This window comes from Austrofundulus limnaeus, unplaced genomic scaffold (genome assembly GCF_001266775.1).
Source record: "Austrofundulus limnaeus strain Quisiro unplaced genomic scaffold, Austrofundulus_limnaeus-1.0 Scaffold314, whole genome shotgun sequence".
In the NCBI taxonomy this organism is placed as follows: Eukaryota; Metazoa; Chordata; class Actinopteri; order Cyprinodontiformes; family Rivulidae; genus Austrofundulus; species Austrofundulus limnaeus.
The window spans coordinates 652,728-661,151 of record NW_013952716.1 but is presented as its reverse complement, the minus strand read 5'-3'; the positions used below and the strand labels follow the sequence as shown (position 1 = coordinate 661,151).

The 8,424-nt window shown below is 40.1% G+C and overlaps 1 protein-coding gene across 2 annotated transcripts in view; it reads left to right on the top strand.

Annotated features, from left to right (window-relative positions):
• The first annotated feature begins 2,674 nt into the window (after positions 1 to 2,674).
• Positions 2,675 to 8,424, top strand: part of htr2cl1 (5-hydroxytryptamine (serotonin) receptor 2C, G protein-coupled-like 1) — a 188,496-nt gene continuing 182,746 nt past the window's right edge. Inside the window, exons 1-2 of one of the 2 annotated variants that reach the window (XM_014022000.1) lie at positions 2,675 to 2,690; positions 8,191 to 8,288. The gene's annotated coding sequence lies outside the window, so the exon portion shown is untranslated. Of the gene's footprint in view, positions 2,691 to 8,184; positions 8,289 to 8,424 lie in introns of those variants that run through there. The other variant, XM_014022001.1, reaches the window with a different exon arrangement.

Below are 8,424 nucleotides of genomic sequence, written 5' to 3'. Positions count from 1 at the left end.
TCTCTCTCTCTCTCTCTCTCTCTCTCTCTCTCTCTCTCTCTCTCTCTCTCTCTCTCTCTGTGTGTGTGTGTGTGGTCTGCCTAAGTGAAGAAGTTTTAAGTATCTGGGTGTTTTGTTCACAAGTGATGGTAGGATGGGGCAGGAGATGCAAGGATAGTTCATAGTCAGTAATGAGGGCGTTCCTTTGATCAGTCGTGGTGAAGAAGGAGCTGAGTTGAAATGCAAAGCTCTGGATTTACTGGTCTGTTTCCATTCCAACCCTCACCTATGGTCATGAAGCATGGATTATGACTGAAAGAACAAGATCCTGGGTACAAGCGGCTGAAATAAATTTCATTCATAGAGTGGCCAGACTCTGGGTGGAGCTCGGAATAGAGCCGCTGCTCCTCCACATTGAAATAAGTCAGCTGAGGTGGTTTGGGCATCTGACCGGGATGCCTCCTGGACATCTCCCTCTAGAGGTGTTCCAGGCACGTCCCACTGATTGGAGGCTGTGGGGAAGACCCAAGACTCTCTGGAGGGATTATGTATCCTCTCTGGCCTGGGAACACCTCTGGGTCCTCCAGGACAAGATGGAAATTCTCGCTGGGGAGAGGAAGGTCTGGGTTTCTGTCTTGGACCAGTTGCCTCCGCGACCCAACTATGGATAAGCAGCAGACAATGGAGATGGAGGCTTGTGAAAAATTTACCTGATGGTATGTACATGAACATGCAGACATAGACAAAAACATTATCACCCTCCTTTGAGCAGCGGGTGATATTTCGAGGATTAAAAGCAAATAAAGCTCCTGTCTTTACAATACTTTTCTACACACCCAAACATTCCAATGAGAGAAACATGGAAGTGTTGTGTGGGAGCAGGGGGCCTCCTGATATAAGATGATGAGCTCTGATTAGAAAATCAGTGGAGAGTAAGGAGTTTTACCTTTCACCTTAGTATGTCACTGCACATATGCGGCCTTGAACTTCCTTGCTGACGAAGCATAAAATAATTAGCCAGTTCTCCCTGCTCAAACATTTCTGTATTTGTGTCTTGGTGTGCATTCTTTCTGATTACAGGGCTTTTTGCCTTAGTGTATTTATGTTATTATATGGATGTTTCCCCTGTGTTTTTCCCTTAAAATATTCTTAAATGAGCATGTAGCAGAAAAATCAGACAAAACATTAAAGTAATGATATAACACATTTAGTAGAGTGCAATATGTCCATGTGTTCATAAAAAATGGGAAAATAGGAAAAAAACTGCTTTTTTTAATGTGGACTGGGACTCAGGTATACTAGATGAAAGCAGTCTGCGATATCCTTTACTCCAGGGATGGGTAATCCTGGTCCCGGAGGGCCACTATCCTCCATGTTTTACTTATTTCTCTGTTCCAACACACCTGATTTGAATTAACGGGTGATTAACAGGCTACTGCAGAACTTGAGACAATTCATTTATTGAGTCAGGTATGTCGGAGCAGAAAGTAAAACATGAAGGATAGCAACACTTGAGGACCAGGATTACCCATCCCTGCACTAGTCATATTGGTACATTATGGTTGCTCCACCTTTTTCAAATTTTAGTCTGGCTCCCATGCCTAGGCTTGATACTGTGTTGTTTTTGAAAATCACAAGTTTGTATCCCCCACTTAAAAAAAAACTAAAAATGCATTGTAGTGTAGTTGCTCCCTTTGCTTTATTGATAAGCCATCTATACAAAAGAATGCAGCAGAGATGTGTCATTATAAAAAAATATCATTCCATAAAACAATTTGAAACAAGTAGTTAATACAAAAATCACAAGATTTGTGCCTTTTTGTGAATATTGTAGTAACACCTAGCATTAGTTGCTAGTAAACAATTCGTGGGTGTCTCTTTTTCATCTACACCTTGTTAGTGTGTTTTGCACTGAGGGCAGGACTTGCCTTCTGGTAAACCACAACAAGAATAATCAGTGTTTTAACATCTAAACTGATAGATAATATTTTATTCATTCTGAAAGACCAGTTCACAGTTTGATTGAGTAATATAAAACACATACATAAGTAAACATGCATTGAAGTACATAGTAGCCTGCATTTTTTTATTGCTGTTTGAAGGTCCCTTTTGTTCTTTGTCACTTGTTTTATGTGCAAGCTCATATTTGTGTACATGCATGTGCAACTTGTCCACTGACTATGTGCAAGAAATGGTCAATGTTTATTTAATAATGCCTATAAATCACTTCTCTTGAGTGGATTTTTTTTAAATACAAAACCTAGATAAAATATGCACGGTATTTCTCCACTTTCAGCTGCAGTGATTTGGTTCTCTTTAAGAACTGGATAATTTTGACAGACGTGTGAAAAAAACCTCCCAATTTAAAGGAATCATATCATGCTTTTAAATCCTTCTTTTTCACGACTAAATCATTCACATATGGTCTATTTAAAATAAAACTGCAACACTTTGGTCTTAATTCCTCGTTTTTGTTGCTCCACAGACTCCTTGCTTTCCTTGCTTTACCCCTGTTCTGAGTTGCGCCTCAGAGCAAGCTGTTTTGGTGCGGTCTCTTTAAATACAAATGAGATATTTCACACCCCGCCCCCACCAGGTCGCAAGTAGTGAAGACACGTGCATCAGGAAGTGGTGTGGAGATGCTGGCCTTGTCTGGGACAACTGGAGATGAATCCACAGCGCAGTCTGGAAAACATCAACAACATTAAAATGTACAGTCTTTGCATAGTAGAAACAGTAAAGTGTCACTTATTTTTTGTAATTTTTGTTTAACTTTGTGAGGAAAAGTTTCTCATTCAACACTTTCACACATCACATGCCCTTGTGACACGACTTTGAATAAGGGAGATATGATTAAAGTATGGATGATTTTGATTTATTGAAATCAAGTTGGCATACTAAAAGTGACTAATGTGGTCATGACAACTTGGGAAACAATGATCTACATGGGCTCTCCAAATGAAGTAGTTGCCTGCAGACATGCATTTTCATTGAAATGCATTGCAGCCAGGTACAGTCTGGTTAAAATGGCATAAAATAATATTACATGTTAGTTTGAAGTTGCACCATTAAAATTCATCTGACACAGTATTTTGAATAACGAAAAAAACACAAATACAGAGTGACTAAAACAACACTGCAGCCGATATTTTTTGGCCGATTTTTGAAGCCGATAACACTTTTTCTTCCTCCCTCCATTAACATGATAAAAATAAGAATGATAACAAATGTTACACAAGTCTTAATTTAAAACAAAACAAACGAAAAAAAATACATTTATTAACTAAGCCTTATCTGAAGAGGCTGTATAAAGTGTTGCCACATGATTTCTTCTTTCAGCCCTTTCTAAAAAAAATAAAAAAAATTCATTACTTATTTTATCTAGTGCTAAATATTCTGTTTTTATTTGTATATTAATAAGATTAATATATTTTGTTACATAAAATGACTATGTTCCCAGCTTTTTTGATGCAAAAACAGCAACACAGAGAAAAAAAGGAGACACACATCCATCATTCTATCCTTAAGATTACTTCACACATACAGCGCTCACAGCTTCTCTGCCTCAATCTGCTGCTCCCGTTTTTAACACCAGGCAAAAAATGCATTTAAAACAGCTGACGTTAACTTTAGATCACAGTTTGAAACGCTCCAGTATTTTTAAAAAGAAAAACAACACTGACATGCTGATTACAGTGCGGGGCGAAAGTGAAAGTAAAACATGGTGCTGAGCACCCGTTCGGTAAAGAAACTTAAACACAGCTGTTCTTTGTCCCCTCATATTCCGACACAGAGGGTAGAAACAGCTAAATTAGACAGTTAAAACACATTTACAGTTCATAACTCACCCTTGTTGTTGTAACATTCATCCTGTGTTGTCCGCAAGCACTTTCCGCCCTGTTGTGGGTCCATTTCCTTGTAAAATAAAACTTAACCAGGCACTTTGGAGAAGCTCTGACCCTGGTAGTCTATGTAGATAATAATGTGGGTTTACTCACCCCAGAGCCGAACATTTTTACTTCTGAACTTGCATATTCGGCATGACGCTATGAATTACAAAATCACACAGCGAGGACAAAAATGGCGGACAATGAAATCCAGTTGGCCGGAAATACATAACCATAAATGATATTTCTGAAGAAAAAAGTGTGACAAAATAAACAATGAAACAAAATAAGCAACAGCAGATTTTGAACAAACTGAAAAATTTGACCCATAAAAAATATAAAAATATCTTTGCAGTAACTGGACAGAATAAATTAAAGTTTTCTACACTCCCAGACATTATAATTGCACAAAAATAGTTTATATGTGCAAAAAAAGTGCATTTAGCATGATATGTCTCCTTTAAAGAAGCACAGAACTGTGAACTAACAAATAAATTGAGTTCATATAGAATTAAAAAATCTGTCAAAATTTTGTGTATGATTCTGACATTTCCCTACATAACTGAGGCAGGACATGGGCTTAACTTCTTCCCTTATCTTTTGGTTCTGTCCTATTTTTCAGCTTCTCAAGAACATTAACACACACAGGACAGAAGCTGACCTTTGACAGCCTTACTTAGAGCTGCACAACATGTCGTTTGAGCATCGTCATTGATGCGTGTGATCAATGTGTTATCTAGGGACTAAATTAAACTAAAAGCAGCATTTCCTCCAGTGTATTATAGACCTTCCAGCCGCCAGTCCTTAGTTATATAAACCTTTAATTTAACAGGAAAGTCAGTTGAGAACCAATTCTCATTTACAATGATGACCTGGTTAGGCCTGTGCACCAACCTAGTGTTGTGACAACAGTATTAATGGCTAGGACATAGCATTAGCAACTTAGCACTTCACTATCTAGAGCAGTGGTGCCCAACCTTTTTTGAACCAAGAGCTACTTTTGAAGTCAGCAGGTTGCCGAGAGCTTCCAGGACCGGTTTCACTTGATCAGACCTGTTCCTTTTATTGCCTGGAATAGATCCATCAGGTGGGTTTCTGAATTTTATGCATTATTGCAGAAATATTGCCCACCAGTGGTTCAGGGGGCAGGCTGTTATAAAACCTGGTGCTGAGGTTCCAGGACCGGTTTCACCTGACCAAATCTGTTCCTTTTTTTGCCTGGAACAGATCCATCGGGTGGGTTTCTGAATTGTATGCATTATTGCAGAAATATCACCCGCCAGGTGTTTCTGGCTAAATCCAGGTGGGAGAGCGGGTGCTAGACGTAGGACCATGGTTCCACCTCACTGGATCTCTTCCTTTTATTCCTCTGCATCAGCACAAGCAGCCCCGTGCTGGAAATCAGCTGTTTCACCAGCCGGAGCTCGCCCAACGACCTTTGATTACTTATATCTCCATGTGGGAACGTCCCAGGAACTTGCAACCTCCACGTTGTAGCGGAGATCCAGAAATTTAAAATGAGCCATATGCTGCCCGGATCCGATGCTCAGAGCCGGCGCTAGAGGCTCTGGAGTAAATTGAGTACAATATCTCCCACCAAAGCGCCCTTTTCGGCCGGTTGTTGGTTAATAGCTCTGCGGGAGAATGTCCCAGGAACTTGCAACCACCTAGAGTTTGTAGAGGAGGACCGTAGCTTTCCAAAGTCATCTCACTTTCCCAGATTCGATGGTAAGAGCCCGGGGGCGAAGCAAACGAAGGTTGAAATTTCCTCCCAAAAATGCACGTAAAATGCACTTAGTCGTGGGTAATTTGCTTATAACTTCATGGGGCAACATCACAGATACTCCATTCAAGTATCAGCTTGTAAGACAGAACCAGAACATTAAAACCCGACCAGCCACTCCAGGATCCGATGCTCCTAGCCTGGGGAGGGGGGCTAAAACCACCCCCGGCGGAGGTCCGATGGTGCATAATTTTGGAGGTTTTTTGCTTATATCTCCGCGGGGGAACATCGCAGGGACTTCATTCAATTTTCACCTTGTAGGGCAGAGCTTTCAAAAAAGACCAGCCACTCTGGGATGCAATGCTCAAAGCTGGCGCTAGAATCTCCGCAGCAAGATTGTGCTGCGCGGGCACCTGGGAATCAGCTGGTGGGCGACGAGTCGCCCACGAGCGACTGGTTGGGCACCCCTGGTCTAGAACCATCATGTTACGGCCTAGGGCCCTGAGCTGAAGGGGGTCTCCCTGAATGTTATGACTGCTGTCGTATTTTGTTTTGAGTGTGTGTCTGTTGCAATAATTATGAATGCAAATAGGTTTCCAGGTGCTGTCTGTAATTGGAGGATTGAGACCAGGAACTGAATGAGGATTGGCTAACAATTGATGAGGAAACTGCAGAAAGATTAGCTGAGAGGTGATGACATCGAGAGCTTCCCCATTCTCTGTGCCATCCAACCTCCCTGCTGACTCATGCCACACGTCAGCCTTTAGAGTTTGTTTATACTTAAACTAAAAGTAGTTATGTGAGGAGTTTGTAGGGGTGAGCTGCCATTTATTTTGAATATATTTTTCTCCTGTTTTTTAATTTTTTTATTTTGGGGTAATTAGGAAGGTAAGATCCTGTATTTTGTTTCAATTTAATTTTGAGGTAAGAGGTAAAAACTTAGATTTGTTTTGTTTGTTATTTTGGCCTTTGGCTCACCCTGAAGTGAAGACACTTCAGTTTTGTACATACACAAGCACTGTAAATAAAAAAACACACTTTTTGTCTTTTCATCAAACAGATTTCCAGTGGCTTCCTTTTTTTAATTTGTTGAATGGTGCAGAGGTTGGGAATTTTTCCACCATTTTTTATGTCCTGGTTGCTCCTATAGATGGGGCATAACACCGAGGATGGTCCTGACGTCAAACACAACAACTACTATATGTGATACACTGAGTGCATTAAAATGACTGCTGTACTTGCACTACCCACTCCTATGAAAGGAGCCCTGTGACAATAACACAGACTGTAGCAGCTTCATTTGGCCCGTTTACTGAACTTTGCCACAACAAAGACTGTGTGGTAGGTGACCAAATTTACACAATAAAATAATATTATAAATCTATAAGCTATCACAAATACATAATCAAACTATTTAAAAGTAGGAAGTGGTTCTGTTATTGTGTTTCCTGTGTTTTTGTGATCGCTGTTTTTAATGCTGATTTTTCTGTCTGTTGTTGCTCCAGCCCTGCCCACTTTCACCCAATCCTCATATCCCTCCCCAGGCTTTAAACTGGTAAAACTTATTCAACTCTCTAGTGTTTTTTTTCTCCTTTTTTTCTGTGTATTTCCTCTCCACTGGGACGAAAGAGCCGGGTGCACTTTTGCTCCATCAGGGGGAGAGAGGCTTCAGTCCATAGCCAGAAAATGTGTAAGATCTTAATTCCATTAAGTACATGCTCTCAATCCTTGGGAAGGAAACAAAAACCCACAGATTTGGACAAACTTCCATCATTGATTATGCAACAATGAGCTGCCATTAGTCAGGATTTGGCCCAAGAGTTGATCGACAGCATGCCACATTGAATTGCAGAGCTCTTTACAAAAAAGGGCAAACACTGCAAATATTGACTTTTAGCATAAACCTAATGTTACTGTCAATACAAACTAGTAGAACTTAAGAAATGATTGCAATTAAAGTTCAGTAGACCACAGAAACGTCTGCAAAAAAAGATCTTAAAACACTTGGCAAAAATTTTAACATCTCAAACCTTTCAGTCAGATGCTATCCGAAGTGATAAGCAGTAACAGAAGTTGAATATTTGGAATAAACTATTCAAAATAATGAGTTATAACACAAATTTTATAAATGAAATGCCAAATCAAACAGTAACTTCCCCCAACATTTTTAATTTTATGCTGTCATCATGATCAAAGGCTGCACACTTGTTTCTCTGTGTCAAAGACATATTTGAAATTCTTCACGAGTAAGCACATACATTTACTTTTTTTTTTCTTTTTTCATTTATAATCTCAGCCGCAGGTGCAACAAAGAGAATTCAAGTGTTTGATATGTTGGTGCATCCGCGAACAAACACACACATATACACACACACAAACTAGGTCACTTCGACAAAATATTCTGACAACTCTTCATCTCCCCACCACAGCTCACTCGTGTAAACAAAAACACACAACTTCACACAGGTCACAGCAGGCAGTGTGGTAAATTTGTTTGTCAGAAATGTCCGTAGGGCACGCAACTTCTTAAACACTTTCCGTCTGTTTTGTCACTTTTGTACTAAATGATGACAATCCTTTTTTATTTTTTTGTTCTTTCAGAGCTGCAGACATGAGGCATCAAGATGATGACAGAAACGTCCAGACCTGCTAACTCACATCAGAGGAGGACCAGACTATCTGAAGTGCCAAAATCAGAGGTGCGATAAATAAACTTGAAGGCTCTTTGAAGGTCGATGAGCCGACCTCTGCCAAGATAAATACATTTAATGGATAAGTGGAAGTTTGTGTGTGTGTGTGTGTGTGTGTGGTGTGTGTGTGTGTGTGTGTGTGTGT